This window comes from Dreissena polymorpha, chromosome 11 (genome assembly GCF_020536995.1).
Source record: "Dreissena polymorpha isolate Duluth1 chromosome 11, UMN_Dpol_1.0, whole genome shotgun sequence".
Classification (NCBI taxonomy): domain Eukaryota; kingdom Metazoa; phylum Mollusca; class Bivalvia; order Myida; family Dreissenidae; genus Dreissena; species Dreissena polymorpha.
In genome coordinates, this window is record NC_068365.1 from 18551631 (window position 1) to 18571701 (window position 20071).

Sequence of the window (20071 nt, forward strand, 5' to 3'; positions counted from 1 at the left end):
ATCTTCAGACTACTTTCAACGATTTCATTTAGTTCGTCTGAAATATCATATCAAAATAAGACTTTTACTTGTAAATCTATTTAACACTAACTGAGTAAAGATCCACAGATTATTGATTGATAATTTGTGTAATAATGCAATTTCTCTGAAAGCACCATTTTAATAAAGGAATTTTCAAGTGAGTATAGTTACAAATTACTCGGCTAATTTGCAGTCTTTGTAGCAGATATCCAACTGATTGAATTGGCTGTTTGTATTTACCATTTAGTTTAGCTCCTACTATCTATACATTATTAGTTCTTAACAAAAATCTGCAATGAGATCATAACAAATAGTCAAGCTAGTATGGTACAAAGGAATCGTATAAAAAGCATAACAACGGAATTTGAGTACGTCAGATATAAATGAAGTAAGTATTTCGTGATGATTTCGAACATAAGTTAAATACACATACAGCACTTAATACAGTATCCTCAACATGAATGAGCTCACACATTAAAACGGCATGCATGCTGCGCTTCAATTAACCTCACAACCGCACAAATACGCGTACTAATTTATGACGTCATCATAGAATGTCATCATTCTCATAACTGTTCCGGAACGATCTGAAACAAAAACACGGCGTTTGTATGTACTGAAAATGTGGATTGAGTATGGATTAAATGCTGGTTGCATGAACAATATTGCCATTCTCTGCTTCGCTCAGTCGCTTTTTCATTTCGATGTTGGGAATTTTGAATAAAAGATTTTTACCGCAGTGCTACAAATATATAATTTTGATTATTTAGCAGGAAAAAGTGCCGGAATTCAGTGTGGACGTGTCGGAGTAGTAAGGAACGAGTTTAGTTGCTTACTTACGTATTGCTGCAGGAAAGACTGGCTAAAACACGGTTTACGTTTTATATGGGGTGAACAGTACAACTGATATCGAATGTTGTTTGCATACCAAGTTACTCATTTGATTAGCACAAACAATACAGATTATGTTTTGTTTTTATAAATTTGATGACGTCATTGAAATAAAGTCAAGCTTGTATGGTAATATTTAATGGAACAGATAGCTTGTAGCATAATACAGAATTTGTGTATGTCGACTTGCATGATAAAGATTGACTACCGGAAATAATATTTGTGTGTTAATTTAATTAAAGTACATTACACTATATTATGAAATGACGGAATCATATGACAAACAAAGAAGCGTTGCTTCTATGGTACACTGGATCAGACAAACAGCAACGATCAGTATACGCATTGTTTGCTTTTAATTGTATTTCACTATTTGATAAATGCTATATTTTGTTAACGTTGTACTAGGGTTTATAATACAACTTTGTCATACGTTGACGTAATAATAGAATTCCGTAATGATATATCGGTTGAAATAAGGCCAAAAAGTCAATTGTTTCCACTCACGTCGCTACAACAGAATGTATGTTAGTCGACTAAACCTGTTCTTGCTGTTAAAATTTTCTAGTGACTCCCAATGTTGGTTGGTTATATTAAGATCAATTTCATAGTTCAATGTCAAATGTTTAACATATAATCATTGAGTGTCGTTCTAGATCTTTTTCATGCATGTAGCGATTTCAAAACAACTTGCGTTTTTTAATTGGATTAGACGATTGGTTTTACTCTAAATAGCTAGTTCGAAGGTATAGTAAATACTTTAAAGTACTTTTTCCTCACAATAAAAGGATTACAAAAATCGCCACAAATTTTACCCCATGTCAGACAGTATACTATAACACACAAAAACATATAGTAATATTTAAGATCAGTTTTATACTTAAAATTCAAAGATCGAAAAATGTCATTTTTTTAAGAGCTTGTTCATGCTAGATTTTTCTTATGTATTGAATGACGTTATAATTACTTGGCACATATATTAGCATATATATGACGATGCGTTGAATATAAAAATCCTAAACTTGTCCTCAAGGTCAATGTAACATTCAAAGGTTACAATGGCCTCTTTAAATACACGGTCATACGCTCTGATTTAAGGTAAAACTAATACGGAGAAAACACATATTTTTAACTACCAGGAGCAGTGTTTTACAAAATACCGATATGGCAACATTAAAGGCCATGGTCATGCTTGGAAGTCAACGATTGAAAATGGAATGTACTTGTTCAAATATTGTTTGCTGCGCAGCTTCTTACTTTGCAATTATTGATCGATAGTAAAACAACTTGACACCGATTTAAAAATATTCCTAATGACGTCATAGAATATTCAGAATACTATTCATAGAAAGGTCATAGTGTCAAGTAAAAGATGGAACAAAGGCACCTTCGGTTCCAAAATATTTCTTAATTGTAAAAATTTCGAGATAACATAGCTCAATTTCTCAACTAGATCAGGTTAGGTGTTGTTGAGCAAAAGAACCAGATGGCTACATAAAGTGCCAGTGTTATGCTTGCAATGTAAAAGTGAAGAACAATGCGTGTTGTAATACATTCTGAAACCCGCAAACAAGTTACGAACAATCCTCATAAATATTTCAATTTAAATTTTATACACACATGTTTAGTTCACAGAAAATACACTGTAGAGATGTTATCTTATGTTTTTCATAGTTATTAAACTGCCGTTTGTTCTCTTTTCAACGTGAAATGAAAGTACATTTCAGTTGTGCAGAAACAACGAGGACATTGTATAAAATATTGATGATTAGGACGTTAAACAGTGACAGAGGCTTAATGGATGCTTGATTATTTTGGGATTGCGTATATGTTAATATTAATTAAACACAGTTATTTAATCTGAACATGTGCAAGAATATTAAATTTTACGCGTACACATATTCACGTTAATTTAGAATTGTGGCATTCTGATCTTCTTGAGTCACCTACCATGCAGACACCTTCTGAAATACGGAATTTAATTGCAAAATGAACTCGCGTTAAGAAGTACTACTTGATTTGTTCTGCGCAAAATATATGCAATTATAACTAGCGTATATAACAAAACAAGTTTTTAACGAAAGTACCGAAGAAAAACTATTTACCGTTTTTGTAGCTTTTTCCGCAAATTAAACGTTACTTTTATGGACATTTGTATAATGCGAAACCCAATATTGTTATATAATATATATGTAAGAATTATATTTAACTTTACTATTGTGATTTATATGATGTAATCGCACTAAATTATGACATACGATAGCATGATATTGAACAGGTATAATATCCCATATTCTCATTAAGTTCATGCATTCAAATATTATCAAACAAGTTCAGTCAAAAAATCACATTCAACTATTTAAAGTCAAAACTTGAAGATCTAGTTATCGGTACGTCTCCCTTAAAGTATCCTATTCAGATATGTTTATCATATCGTTACTCTACTTGAAAGTGTCGTTGATGACAAGAAGTCGTGAGAATGGCAGAGATAATGAAAACTTTATGTGCAAAATAAAGTTAGGTTTAGTTTGGAAGATACGTTTATGTTGTTTGTTGTGTTACAAAAATAATCATTATAATAGCTTTGAAATTAAGTACTTCAAATACATAGTAAACGAAGGTTTGCTTTACTTAACTAACACTCATGAGTAAATATGAATTAGGTACTCTATAACATTAAAGTTTTACTTTTGATGAATCAATAAACGTGTAATCAGTAATAACATGAACTGAATATTCATTGATAATAATTATGTCAAAGGTTGCTGGACATATGCGGTTCTAACAAAAAAACAAGATTGTTTGCAATATTTGACTTTAATTTGGACTGTTTGACTTTTACAAGTATAGGCATGTTATGTCAAAATGCCTCTTTAAATTTATCTCTGTGCGAAGCATGGCTAGCATACAGAGGGCCCTATTTTGATATGTTCACATTAGAGTTTATTTCAAATATTAATAAACGTTTACATTTATTATGAGTTTATAATGAAAGCAGTTAATAAATATTAAATAAATTAGAGAACAGTATACATGTGTTGTGCGTTGAGTAAATTATTGCCTATGGTACAATTTATAACAAATTTCATATTTTAACTTCAGCAAAGTAAAAACTAGGAACAAACAGGCTTTTCTTTAACAATATGTTATTTTCGTGTCATAACAGTTGCAGAAAAGCACACTGTTAGTATACTTGCAAAAGAATTAAAAGTGTGAAGAATCTTTATAAAAAAGAATATTAACTCACACTTCTCAATGACTTCATCTAACAGTATCTAAATTATATGGCGCCAAATTCGCTCATAACTATTAGCGAATATCGTCTTAATCATAAATAATAATTTCTGTCACTGTAAGTGACATATGCCCTAATAGCCTTATTTTGACATAATCTTGATCTTGACGTACTAAGAATCTAAAACACGTTTTATTTGTGAATTGAAAAAAAAAACAAAAAACACATTGCAATAACATTGAAATGCGGATGGAATAATTATTTGTATTACAGACTGCCTATCAATGCTTCTCATCATTATAGATTTCATGAATTTCAAAATTTTAATTGTTTTTTTTAACGAATTTTCTTCAGACCCACCGCAGAGAAAGTGATAACAGATTTACAGATTGTGTTGAAACCAGACATGCTACATAAATAATGTTATAAGATGGTTCATTAGAGAACTGAATTGAACAATTCAACTACTGATGATCTATTGAAGTGCATCTTGATATATTTTTCTCAGTATGAATGAACGCAATCTTTGAAAGATCCTGTACTACATGTGACATAGATCGTATACGTATGACACGTATATATTCATACGTACAATCATGCCAATGTGAATACACAAGACCAAATAAAGAACAATTGTACACTGCTTGTAACTATTGGATTCGAAGAAATGTGTACTTCAATGCGGACATCTTATTCCAGTATTTGCATGAGCAACTCGGACGAATCCACTGGTCGCATTTTATTATATAAATGAATTTATTAATTTTAATGGAGCAATTTTAAATTAATTTTATGTTTTCCTGGTGTAGGAACCCACCTAAAATTATTATATTATAATACATTTAGAATAATATGGCGTTTCACAATTTCCACCTGCAAAAAGGTGAAGCCATACATACCCCACCTGCTAAAGCGTCCGATCGTTACAGATGAATAATGATAGCGTGAGCTTGCTCAGATTTAAGTCAAATGATCACATGTACACTTTTGAATCAAAATGTTTACTTACAACTGAGATATTCAAGTTTGAAAAGTGTTGCGTTAGAAATGTCTGCAAGTGCTATGCAGGTGCGACAATTTTCTTTTTTATTATTTACAAAAAAAGAATACAACCCCTGCAATTAATGGCAATATATTTGTTTTATTACATTATTTTATTGGCTTCCAAACGTATGTAAGTGATTGTTATCGGTGTATTGGTTATTCTGTTATTATACAAGTTACGAATTTTTACGAGATACGTTATGATTTATAGTTTATACTATTACTTTAGTGAAAAAAACACACCCAATCTTCAAAACTACCACATTTGCATATAAGCCTCGCATGATTGTATACTTAAATTTTATGGTGGCATTTCTAAGTTAAAATCAAATATTGTTTTAATTGCATTTTTACGACATGCACATATAAACACTTAAAACATACATTTAATAAGTACAGAGGTTGGTCGATATTTGAAGACTTGTTAGAGATGGTATGTCTGAGAAGAATGTTTGTCAAAAGACATTATTACAATTTTTCATAATTGAAACAACTTTTGCATCACAAATCATGATAATCTTATATGTTTAGATGATGCTTTATTATAAGAGTTCACATAAAGGTCGCATGCAATAAAGTATCGAGCCTTGGAATATGTATGTGTTGTTTGTGTGCTCAATGGTTTTAGAAACAGGGGGACTTTGTGATCATTAATCATTTGCTAAATGTCTTGTTTTAATTTCTTAAAAATATCTTAATTTATGTATTTAAGTAATTAATTTTCCAACAACAAAATGTCAAATATATGCTATATAACATTTTTTACGCGCCTTTATGTTGCCGTAAACTCACGAGCAGGACTCGGTGATATTTCGGCCGTCTCTTTTTTAAGTTGTATCCATTTTATGGTTAGGAACTTTAGTCATTGTTTTAGTATTATATTTTAAAATCATTCTTGTAACAGCATCCATATAGTGTCCGATTATAATTTAGTCAGACTTGAATTACCACTTTACGAACGTTAAAGGGGCCGTCCAAAAATATTTTTTACCTATATAAGCAATCCTCGTTAAAGGGACCGTCCGAAAATATTTTTTACCTATACAAGCAATCCTCGTAGTATCCCAAAATAAAACGACAACAAATGGTCCCGTGTTCATAAAACGATTTTGCAATCGAAAATCGATTTTAACTGACATCGATCTTCATTTGTGCCTATAACTACAATGAAAATCCATTTTCTATGGCAAGCAAAATCGATTTTCGATTGCAAAAACATATTTTTATGAAAACGGGGCCAGAACTTTCCAAATTATTCCATCGTTTCGCGTCGCACGACGCTTTATAATTTTCAGGTTTTCAAGTCATTAAAAGATGCATATAATAGATATTTAAGAGCATGGTAAATGGTCAGTATTACTATTTCCTCGAAGATATCATAACTAAAACGAAAATTTGCGAATCTGAAACAATTTTTTTTTAATTTTGTCAATTTACCAAAACGTGAAATCTGTTGGACGGCCCATTTTAATATCCTTCAACCAATGATTTGAACACTGTGATTAGTCGTAACTCTCCGATATTAAGTCGTCATTCTCCTGTAAATCATGCCATTTTCAAATAAAATATGCAAAAAACACCCACAGTTTTATTGAGATATCATACATTGTATTGGTTTAGAATTAGAATAGTATTGTGAATCTATTTTTCGCTCGAACATGTACTAATTACAGTTCTAATGGTAAAAGGTCACGAGTTTTACAGTCCATTCATATACACATGATAGACAATCAAAGTAAACTTGCATCTCAGCTAATAAATGTAGAATTTTTAACTATAATGTTTTTTCATCTTCTCAACACATAGCAAATGTACACCAAATAGAAAAGGATAAAGTCCAAGGCATTTCTTCACAACTTATAGGGACTGCGATATAGCGGTGGCATAGGAGTTTAAGTCTATAGTAATATAAAAGTACAAAAACCTGTAACATACATCATTAATTCTACTTTATATGATTTATTACTGAAGCATTGCCTGCATGCCTTCAAAAATATAGCAAGCCTTTACCACCAATATTGCTTCATTGTGAATTGTATGGCACTTAAGGTGTACAAACTTATACAAGCAATTTGTAATACTTTAAGTAACACACACAATCAGAGGAACGAATTGTGTCCTGATATACAAATATATCGCTTTTGAAGTACATTACGAGCTGACTTCTTTGTAATTTAAACTACAGTACCGATATCTGTAAGTAAATAATGACCAAACAAATGTATTTATCGTCACCTTGAACGCCATTCACAACCACTCTTCACGTAGCTAAATCTCAATATATTTCCCAGACCGATTTTCAAATCCCATTTCTTTGACATTTTGGAATAAGTATACAATAATGCAACTGTGACCTCTTAAAAGAGAAAAAAAATCCGACAAGCTTTTATTTATTCAAAACTGTACCCGCAGCCGAGCGTGACATCAGTTATGCGTTGCTCTTGTTATTATTTTATTTTTGAAAGACCGTCCAACAATCACACCCAAGCTATTGCTATCAAACTTGAAATATAATTTTATTAGTTTGTTTTATGTCTTTACAAATGTTCAATAGATATAATGGAAAATATTCATGAACTCAGAATACCAATGCTTTAAAACAAAAGCGATCAATATGTTTCAATTATGGTCCTCTTCCAGTTAGAATATGATTATATTACCTTGACCTTATTAAATAAGAACAATTTCCCCATGAAGGCTTACGTTATACTGTCAAGCACACAAAAAGTCGAGCACGCTGTTTTCTGACAGCTCTTATGACCTTTCATATCTACCTTTCTAATAATGAATAATACACAAATTATTGTTACGATCATGGGGCAGTATGCAAATATGTAAAAGAACTTCAAAAATGATGCAATTATTGAAGTTCATGCAAAAGATGATCGAAGTGCATTTATATTTGTCAAAAATATGCCACTGTTGAGCCGAAGTTGTGCATTGAAAAAATATTGCGTCTTTGTTAACTTTTTCACAAAAGTATTTCTGTGTTTTCATGTTCACTTAACCTTGGTGTTATTTCCCTATAGATTATAAATGTTTATGTAAAGAAAAAAAGTTACTCGATGAAAAAACATTTAAACTGCGATCGGTACAAATCGTCAAGTACATACTGCAGTCTGGCTGATATGAATTTTATTATGCGATTGCTTGAAGCTTTAAAACGGACACTTATCTTAAACCATGTTGTTTAATTGGACGTTAAGACAAAGGGAACGGCACACATAATCCTTTTTCAAGAAAACATTTGTGGAACATTTAGTAGACTACGTATATCTATTTGAATACGTAGCTGTCGTTGTTTCGATTCGTTTGCTCTTCATGTAACATGTGTTAACTGCCCAAAGGCACACATTTCAAGATAGTTATTTATTTTAATATGTATGGTAATGATAATACATTTGTATAGTTATAAATAATATTAACAATGGAAATAATTTCACTATGCGGGCTCTTATTTAAGCCACAAATGGTCTGTGTGATTCGGGGTTTGAATAGGGACAAGACAAAGGAAGGCGCTCAAACATCTATAGAAAGAATGATGTTTGTGTAAATCTATGCAAAAAGGTTACTGAGGGGAATGCACTCATGACTTTATCGTCAAATATTCACATTTTTCTATTTATTCACGACAACATTTTAGAAAGCCTTAATACATGTCGATACGTTAGTTACAAACAAACACAAAATCAGTACGTTAATTTTAAGCTGTAAACATATTATTAACACAGCATGATTTTAAACGAATCAAATTTATCTGACATTGTAAATAATACATATACACTTTTAATACACAATGCTTACTAAAAATATGTATGACAGCTACTGTAATAACATTTTCAGTTTTCAAATACAATGTGAAAGAAAAAAAATATGTTAGTCTGTCCGAAACAATAAAATATTAAACAGAAAATAATAAAACTCTGGCCTCACCAGAAATAGCAACTAAAAGACTATAAAAAGAACAATAAACTATGGCTTTGGGGGGCTCTACCTCTAAGGGACCTACGGCCTCAGACTCTAGACTTTATCATTAGGATTTCAAATTTGGGACATTTGCCACCCCTGCTGTTGTGTCATGTATCAACCGTCTTTATAAAAATATTAATTTAATTAATTGGATATGTAGAAGATTTGGTGATGCAATCATTGGATTTCATTTTTTGTTTTGTTGACCTACTTTTAATTTTTAGGCTCAGCAGAACTATGGCTGTCACTTTCTTTCTGTTTATGGGTGTTTTTCAGTTTCGTCGGATATATATATATCAAGATTTTCCAAAGGCAGTTAGAGCACAGCCGGCCCGAATAGCCTGGACAAGTTAACAATTTTTTTTTTAATATCTCGTGTGTACAAATTACTTTGCATTGCAGAGAACTTTTAGCTCATTTTATTTCTGTAAAAAATGTTCACAGTTCGTTTTACAAAATTATATCCTGAATGATTTTAGGGCCTTAAATAATATATGGAAAAAAGCATATTAAATAATAAAAAAGACCTGTTGAGTTTTTAATTTGTACTCTTAAAGATTTACAGAAAGACCCTTTTTAGCTCGAATATTATATATGAAATCTATATAGTGGAGCTATCCTACTCACCCGGCGTTGGCGTTAGCCTTACCGTTGGCGTTAGAATGAGCGTGCAAATGTTAAAAGTTTGCGTACTACCCCAAATATTTTCAATGTCCCTTGACATATTGCTTTCATATTTTGCATACTTCTTTACCAACATGACCCCAACCTATTAACAAGAGCAGACAACTCTATCAAGCATTTTGTAATAATTATGGCCCCTTTTCCACTTAGAAAATGCAGCAAATGTTAAAGTTTGTGTACTACCCCAAATATTTTCAATGTCCCTTGACATATTACTTTCATATTTTGCATTCTTCTTTACCAACATGACCCCAACCTATAAACAAGAGCAGACAACTCTATCAAGCATTTTGTAATAATTATGACCCCTTTTCCATTTAGAATATTCATATTATTGATAAATCTATGTTGAAGTTGGCGTACCACCTAAAATATTTTCAATGTCCCTTGACATATTGCTTTCATATTTTGCAAACTTCTTTACCAACATGACCCCAATCTATAAAGAAGAGCAAACAACTGTATCAAGCATTTTTTAAGAATAATGGCCCTTTTCCCATTATTATATGCATATTACTTTAGTTACATTGCCATAACTTCTTTATTTATGATCAGATTTTATTAATACTTTGACAAAACAACACCTCCCTTAATACCACAATGGATTCCACCCAAACAATACCCCACGCCCCAACCCAGAAACCCTGCCCCTCCCCCTCCCCCCCAAATTTTTTTATTTTTATTTTTGATAGATCATCTAATAAATGACACATTATACCCCCCTCTTATCCCCCCTCCAATTTTTTTTTCAAATTTTTTTTTGAAAGATTATCTAATAAATTATTGGAAATGAACAATTACCCCATGATGGCTCACATTATACTGTCAAGCACTCGAATAGTCGAGCGCGCTGTCCTCTGACAGCTCTTGTTTAGCTCATCTGAGCACAATGTGCTCATGAGAGGCTTTTGTGATCGTCTTTTGTCCGTCGTGCGTTGTATGGAGTAAACATTTGCATTGTTGACACTCTAGAGGCAGCATTTTTTGTCCAATCTTCATGAAATTTGGTCAGAAGATTGGTCTCAATGATTTCTTGGATGAGAAAATGGTGACGTTTGCTTGAAAAACATGGCTGCCAAGGGACGGGGCATTTATCCTTATATGGCTATATATGGCTATAGTAAAATCTTGTTAACACTATAGAGGCCACATTCATTGTCCGATCTTCATGGAACTTGGTCAGAAAATTCAACCCAATAATATCTTTGACAAGTTTTAAAATTACGCCGGTTGGTTGAAAAACATGGCATTTATGAGGTGGGGCATTTTCCTTATATGGCTATAGTAAACCTTGTTAACACTCTAGAGGCCACATTTATTGCCAGATTTTCATGAAACTTGGTCAGAACATTTTTCCAATGATATCTTGGATGAGTTTGAAAATGGTTTTGGTTGCTTTAAAAACATGGCCACCAGGGGGCGGGGCATTTTTCCTTATATGGTTAAATATGGTCCTTATATGGTTATATATGGCTTTAGTAAAACTGTGTGAACGCTCTAGAGGCCGAATTGTCCAATCTTCGTCAAATTTGGTCAGAAGATTGGTCTTAATGATATCTTGGATGATTTTGAAAATGGTTATGTTTGCTTGAAAAACATGGCTGCCAAGGAACGGGGCAATTTTCCTAATATGGCTATAAATGGCTATAGTAAAATCTTGTTAACACTCTAGAGGCCACTTTTATTTCCGATGTTCATAAAAAATGGTCAGAAGATTCATCCCACTAATATCTTGGACGAGTAAAAAAATGATGCTGATTGGTTGAAAAACATGGCTGCCAGTGGGCTCTGCATTTTTTCTTTTATGGCTATAGTAAAACCTTGTTAACACTCTAGAGGCCACATTTATTGTCTGATCATAACGAAACTTGGTCAGAAGAAATGTCCCAATGATATCTTGGATGAGGTCAAAAATGGTACAAATACGTACAGATTTCAATGATAAACACTAGTCTGGCCAATGCCGTCTTACAAGCTGGTATATACACTCACTGCTAGAGCAGAATCATTTGTCGTCTGCTGCATACAGGCAGTGGTGATCGTTTACAACTGTAACTCCCTATTTATTGTTCCCTACTCGGCATTTTCATCAAAGGGCATAAAGGTTGTCCAAGGTGGACAGGTTGGAATCTTTGAATGGCAGGGTGCTGCGCCCTTCCATTCATGCCAAGCTGGAGCACTGGTTTTGATTGTGTTTCACTTGTAACACACCAAGCATTATGACCCATTATATTTATCAACATGGCTAAAATGAGGCCAAAATAATTGTTAAATGCCCTTTGTTTATTTCCAAAGATATGGATGGATCATCTTTGTCTCTGAATATATTATAAATACTCGTGTTGTTGATTTTGTCCTGTTTGCTTATTGCAGGAAAACTGTTAATGCATTATGTTGTGAAGACTCCTCTGTAATCAGACAGCTAGCAGTATTATGATTATCAAATATTAAAGTTTGACTTAAAAATATAGCGCTTCAAATTATATAAGACTTTATTTTTGTTTCAAATATTTTCCAGTTTCCCCTCAGAACAATTTGCATCAAACATCTTGTCAGGTAAAAAATTTCCATTGAAACCAACTGCTGGTAATACTATCTTTTTATACCCCCTTTACCATTGGTAATGGGGGCTATATAGGAACCACTTTGTCGGTCCGTCGGTCTGTCCCGAAATTTCATCAGATCTTCACCCAAACTTGGTCACAAGTTGTATCTAGATGATGTATAGGTCAAAATTGAATATGGATCATGCAGGGTCAAAAACTAGGTCATGGGGTCATTTATTGTGTTTTAAACCTGACGTTTGTCCGGACCATAACTTTGTCATTTATTTCATACAGTATTGTAAATGATGAACAGTTCATAATGATTTCAAGACATCTTCTGATCTCAGGAAGATTAACTAGGTATTGATCTGTCTGTATATTACGGTTCAGAGCCTTCCAATCTAGCGTGAGAAGATGTAATGATAATGCTAAATTGAAATTACATATATAACAGTTCATACAGTTTAAGAAATACAATACATTTTATACAATCATTTGTATGCCCCCGAACCAGCGGTTCTGGGGGCATATTAAAATCGCTCCGTCCGTTAGTTAGTCCATCCGTCCGTCTGTAAGTTAGTAAGTCCGTCTGTCAGTCCGACCGGATTATTTTCCGTTCAATAAGTCAAGAAATTGTCATCAGATCATCACCAAACTTCATGAAAATGTGTAAGGCAATAACATCTAGGTCAAGTTAGATAATGGGCCAAATAGACTCAGACACCCCTGAGTTATGGCCCTTAAATCATAGTAAAATAGGGTTTTTAGCTCGACTATTATATATGAAATATATGTAGTGGAGCTTTCCTACTCTCCCCGGCGTTCCTGTGTCCGTGATCATTGGAATGAACTATAGTGGGGGACATATTGTTTTTGCCCTGTCTGTTGGTCTGTCTGTTGGTTTGTTTGCTCCAACTTTAACATTTTGCCATAACTTTTTCAATATTGAAGATAGCAACTTCATATTTGGCATGCATGTGTATCTCATGGAGCTGCACATTTTGAGTGGTGAAAGGTCAAGGTCATCTTTTAAGGTCAAAGGTCAAAAGAAATTCAAAGCGACACAGAAGGGGACATAGTGTTTCCGACAAACACATTTCTTGTTATACCTAGAAAGGTGCAAATTTGGTTCAGTTTTGTGTTTAGGTTCATTTTATTCCTAAAATATCACAGCCTTTGCACTATGCCTCCAAACAATATACGAAAGCTTGACCCAAACCAAGACACTCTTGATGTAAGTATTGGTAGGTGAACGTAAGAATTTAATGCTGGCAATTCACATGAAATTGACATGAGGGTTTATTAATTTTCCATGGTCCTGACCCCTTTAATATCTGAAATCCCTGTTTGTGCATATAACATAATAAGAACACCCTTTGGGCGACCTAACTTTGTATTTTAATCAGTTTCTTGTCTTGACCATTATTTTGACATTATCATCAAAACTTGTTAGTTTCCTACCCGTGAAAAAGGAGAGGGACTTTTGGTTGGCGCTCTGTGTCTGTCAGTTTGACACTTTTCTGGATCCTTCGATAACTTTAAAAGTTCTTCACCCATTTACTTCAAATTGATACTGAACCTCTCTTATGACAATACGGTCAATCTCAACTATGTATGGCCCCATTACCAACCCTGGGGCGCCCCGCCCACATAGGCCACGCCCACCCAAAATTGCCTTTTACTATAATTTCTTCATTTCTACACCGATTCACTTCTAATTGATACTGAACTTCTATTATGACAATACGGTCAATCTCAACTATGCATGGCCCCATTACCAACCCTGGGGCGCCCCTGGGTCAAACATGCGGCGTGGGGATATGCTACGGCCTCTGCCGCGCCATTTCTAGTCAACATTGGAAACATTGGCATCTTAAAGGAATAAATTATGTATGAGCCCAAATTTTGCAGAACTATGGCCCTTGCTCATTTTTGTTAAGCTCCTCAGCCGAAATCATCATCTAGCAGTCACAATAGTTGAGCGCATGGAGAGGCATGCATTGCGTCCTACTACCTGCTCAGACTATATCATGGTAATGCCTTATCCAAATAACACAAGTATTCACCATGTGCAAATGTCTTTTTGTCTGTATAACTCTCTCTATTAGCTCAAAGTAAAAAGCATTTGAACTTGCACACTTTGGTATTTTAGTTTAATTTTGTTTAGACATTACAATTGTTTTGAGCCTAAAGATTAGTGTGGGGGCATTAAACTTCTCTTTAAAATGTTTATTTGTGATTATTATTTTTTTCAGTTTGGCGGACAAAACATGCTGATCGAAAAGAATGTGTACCACAGGGGCCAGTGTTTCCATTTGAGTGATTGACAAGAAGAAGAGATGAGAAATGTTATCATCATATTTTACACTCTACATTTATAGTGTACAGCTCAATGTATTGAACTGGTGTTGTAGAATATAATTGGAGATACATGCGAACATTATAACATTATATATAAGGTGATATTTCAAAAGCAATAAGAAATAAAAAGTATAAAAAGGTCATAACAGTAGACCTTGTGTTTACAGTGGACAGGTTTAAAGTGGAAGTGACTAGTTAACTGTTGATTATAAGCTGCACTGATGGAAAAAAATAGTGGAAAATTACGATCTAGAAAACTGTTCAACGTAGCACAACAGTTGTGGAACTTCATAAATGACCGTATGTAACAGGGCTGGGCAGTTTTCCTTATATAGCTATAGTGAAACCTTTTGAACACTAGTGAAGTCACTGTTTTTTTTCCAATCTTCATGCATTTTGGTCGAATGTTTGTTCTAATGATGGCTCAGTTCAGTTTCGAAATTGTTATGTCTATTCAAAAAACTTATCCACCAGAGCGCGAGGCAATTGTCTTTATACGGCTATAATGAAACCTTGTAAACTCTCTAGAAGTCACATTTTTAGCCTTATCTCCATAAATGTTGGTCAGAATATTTATTCTTATGATAGCTCAGTTGTCGAGTTCGTAACTGGTTCCGGTTTGTAGACTAACATGGCTGCCAGTGGACATGACAGTGTTTCTTAAATTGCTGGAGTAGAACCTTGTTAACACACAATTGGCCCTTTTTATGGGCATTCTTCATGAAAGATGATAAGAGCATTTGGCCCAATGTAATCTCAGCTGACTTTGAAACTGGATCACATAAGGTCAAAAAGTGGGTCAAAATGTCAAATTGAAAAAAGCTTGTAAACACTGGAAGTTGCATTTGAAATTGTATTTCTTTTTTTAAAGTTTGTAGAAACATTTGCTGTAGTGATAAGCAAAGTCAAGTTTATAAAAGATTATTTGCCTACAAATTACATATTTTTCATCAAGTACATTTATTATTCTAAACTACACCCTCTCAGAAAAGTTTAGTTCCTTCTGGTCACAGTTGAGCACCTTAGGGCTCTTGTTCTATAATTTGATTGTTTTGGAAAATTGTCATTTTGCCAAAATGTGAGCAAGTCCAAATTTAATTAACCCTGCTTTATAGTATCTTGTTTTCCTTATATGTATGAAGTGGAAAATTATCTATGAATCTGACTGTATAGATATTTGGTATTCAGCATAGCATCGTGTAAATGTAGTAAAACTAAACACAATTGTGTCATCATAAAACTGACCATGCCATGGGGGTCAAATGGTTAATACAGACTTGTAGCAAAATGAATTCTAAAAATTTTATCTGTTAAATATATTTTGTGTACATAATGATAAGTTTTTCCTTCAGCATATCGCTTTCATGGTGTAAAGAAAACATGCCGACTTACTAAGTAAGTAGGAGATCTGGGTTTGAATCCCAGTGAAAGTCAAATCACAAGGAAAAATGCTTATTGTAGGAAGGATTAATTAGTTATTCAAAACGTAAGATTTTTTTTCTTTGCTCGTTCAGTTACACATAGCAGCAAATAATCTGAAAGTAGTTGTTTATAACGTAGAAGTTAGTGTCATGAATAGTAAATTGGAAGAATGCACTTATTAGAAACTATACATATTGTATATAAAACTAAAATGCACAGAAATGAAATACCAGTAGCATTATTAATACATTTTTATACCCCCACAAACGAAGTTTAGGGGGGTATATAGGAGTGAGCTTGTGTGTTGGTCCGTCTGCCTGTCTTGTCTGTCGGTCCGTATTAAGTGTCCGCTCTCTAATTAAAGTAGTTGTTTTCCGATCTTCACCAAACTTGGTCAGATGTTGTATCTGGATGATGTCTAGGTCAAGTTTGAATATGGGTCATGCTGGGTCAAAATCTAGGTCAAGGGATCACTTAGTGCGTTTTAAACTTTGAGTATGGTGTCCGCTCTCTAATTATGCACCCTTTTGAATAAGAGGAGGTATATTGTTTTGCACATGTCGGTCGGTCGGTCCGTCCACCAGATGGTTTCCGGATGATAACTCGAGAACGCTTAGGCCTAGGATCATGAAACTTCATAGGTACATTGATCATGACTGGCAGATGACCCATCTTGATTTTCAGGTTACTAGGTCAAGGTCACAGTTACTCCAAATAATAAAATGGTTTCAAGATGGTAACTCAAGAATGCTTAGGCCTAGGATCATGAAACTTAGGATCATGAAACTTCATAGGAACATTGATCATGACTGGCAGATGACCACTATTGATTTTCAGGTCACTAGGTCAAAGGTCACAGAGACAAAAAACGTATTCACACAATGGCTGCCACTACAACTGACAGCCCATATGGGGGGCATGCATGTTTTACAAACAGCCATTGTATATACTATTACCCCATGCTCGTATATAAGTAATGCCGTATCAAGCCAGTACTATACTAGCGAGTTATATACCGGGTATATCCTACTTCCCCATGCTCGTATATAAGTAATGCCGTATCAAGCCAGTACTATACTAGCGAGTCATGTACCGGATATATCCTACTACCCATGCTCGTATATAAGTTATGCCGTATCAAGCCGGTACTATACTAGCGAGTCATAGCGGGTATATACTTCTACCCCATGCTCGTATATAAGTAATGCCGTATCAAGCCAGTACTATACTAGCGAGTTATATACCGGGGATATCCTTCTACCCCATGCTCGTATGTAAGTAATGCCGTATCAAGTCGGTACTATACTAGCGAGTCATAGCGGGTATATACTATTACCCCATGCTCGTATATAAGTTATGCCGTAACAAGCCAGTACTATACTAGCGAGTCATAAACCGGGTATACCCTACTACCCCATGCTCGTATATAAGTAATGCCGTATCAAGCCAGTACTATACTAACGAGTCATACACCGGGTATATCCTACTACTCCATGCTCGTATATAAGTAATGCCGTATCAAGCCAGTACTATACTAGCGATATATATACCGGGTATATCCTACTACCCCATGCTCGTATATAAGTAATGCCGTATCAAACCGGTAATATACTAGCGAGTTATATACCGGGTATATCCTACTACCCCATGCTCGAATATAAGTAATGCCGTATCAAGCCAGTACTATTCTAGCGAGTTATATACCGGGTATATCATACTACCCCATGCTCGAATATAAGTAATGCCGTATCAAGCCAGTACTTTACTAGCGAGTCATAGCGGGTATATACTACTACCCCATGCTCGTATATAAGTAATGCCGTATCAAGCAAGTACTATACTAGCGAGTTATATTCCGGGTATACGCTACTACCCCATGCTCGTATATAAGTAATGCCGTATCAAGCCAGTACTATACTCGCGAGTCATATACCGGGTATATCCTACTACCCCATGCTCGTATATAAGTAATGCCGTATCAAGCCAGTACTATTCTAGCGAGTTACTGTGAAATCATTTATTTTCGCCAGCACGAAATTTCGTCGTTTTTATAAAAATGATGTTTTCGTCAGCACTTAAATTCGCCAATTCCTGACTTTGAAAAAAAATGCTTCAGTCAATATCCAATTTGTTTGTCCGAAATATATTGCGGTTGCGAAAAATCATAGTGGGGAAAGAGGGAGGACACTTGAGATTCGCTTGCAGGAGGTGGGGCCTGTTTGTCACATGTCAATATACCAGTCTTTTGTTATCAGGTGACCAGTAATTTGCCCCCATTAGTGTATCATTATTTTATGATTAGCGGATTAGTGGGACCGAATAACGGTTAGCGAGTGTTTGAAACCGGGTTTGAAACAGTGAAGCCAGTTACCAATTGTTCCTATTCATTTATTATCATGGCCAAACTAATAACAATCTTACCTTTATCGGCGCAAATTAGAGAAGGTGCGAAGATTATTGGTTAAAATTAGTGTTAGCAAAATGTTTGGTCAGTTTTTAATTAAGTTTCAAGAGTTTTGCATCGTAAATATTTGATCACTTTAAGTACAATAATTTTCAGAAGTGTAAAATTAACAGTGCATTATGGGACACCGATTTCATAGGGCAAAGTTCAGATTGAATTGCAACAACCAATGGACGAGTGAGTTTAAATTAGATTAAATGCAATAGGATACAAAGCTATGTTTTATTGCATCATATTGTAATACTTAGACACTTCTAAGTTGTCAGGATAGAACAAACGACCGAGTTAAGGTTTAACAAATCTATTCATTCAAATCGTAGAACGCTTCTTAAGAAGTTTGGTTTACGAATAAATAACTATAAGTATGATGAAGGTGCGCAGCATCACTGTTACTTGATTACTATTTTAAATAACTTAAAAGAATACTTAAGATTTTACAGAACTATTCCCTACCATTATGATGGCTTTAGCTTAAGCTGGTAGGTTTCCGACTTTTAAATGACGTGGATTTTGAGTCATTGACCGAGGTGAAGAATCCGTGATGCTGCGCGCTATTTATAGTGAAGATGCTTTAGGATTCCGAAACTTAGGCGTCCCAACCAATCAACGTGCACTTACGAATTCCTTAACCAATAAAACAAGTTTACAAAGAGCCATTTTCCTAAACAGCATTTCGGAATCCTAAATCAACAAAGTAAGTCAATAATATGAGTTGTTACATTATAAAAAGCAATTTGTATTAAAACACATAACATTAATACATAATATGAGGCAGAAATGTTCTGCATTTAAATTCTGTTAAACATTTTAATAATACAATGGAAACATGAAACTAAATGATGAATAGGCTTTCTACGCCTAACGAAATAGTTTCAAAGCATTTGCAACTGGAACATAACTTTACCAAAATGCAATACACAAATGCATCCTTAGATTAATAATACAAGTGAAAGCCATTAATTTTGGAGAACAATAGTTAGGAATAACAAATTATATTGTGCAATTGAAAATGTAGGTCGTATTCCTACACAGCTGGCTGACAGCGTCATAGTAAACAAACATGGAGCGTATTTTTGGATTGGAATTACTGAATTGTGACAAACAATGGATTGCTAGCAAGTATCTGGAGTTAATAAAACATGTGTAAGTAGATTTAATTGATAATTTCATAACTGTTACATATTACAATATTGATCTAATGCGGTGCGTGGAGGCTGTATAATCTTCTGCAACAACACTGAAAAACACAATACACACAATGGGTAATAAAGTTGTTAACAATCAGCGCTTATAATTACAATTCTACCTAAACGAAGCCAACGCAGGCGATACAGCTGTACTGCTTTCGCGTTTTAGAGCAATGTCACATGTCAGTTAAGTACACTGTGTAATCTACACCCTTTTGTGTCAAAACCGGATTTATCTTGATTTCGT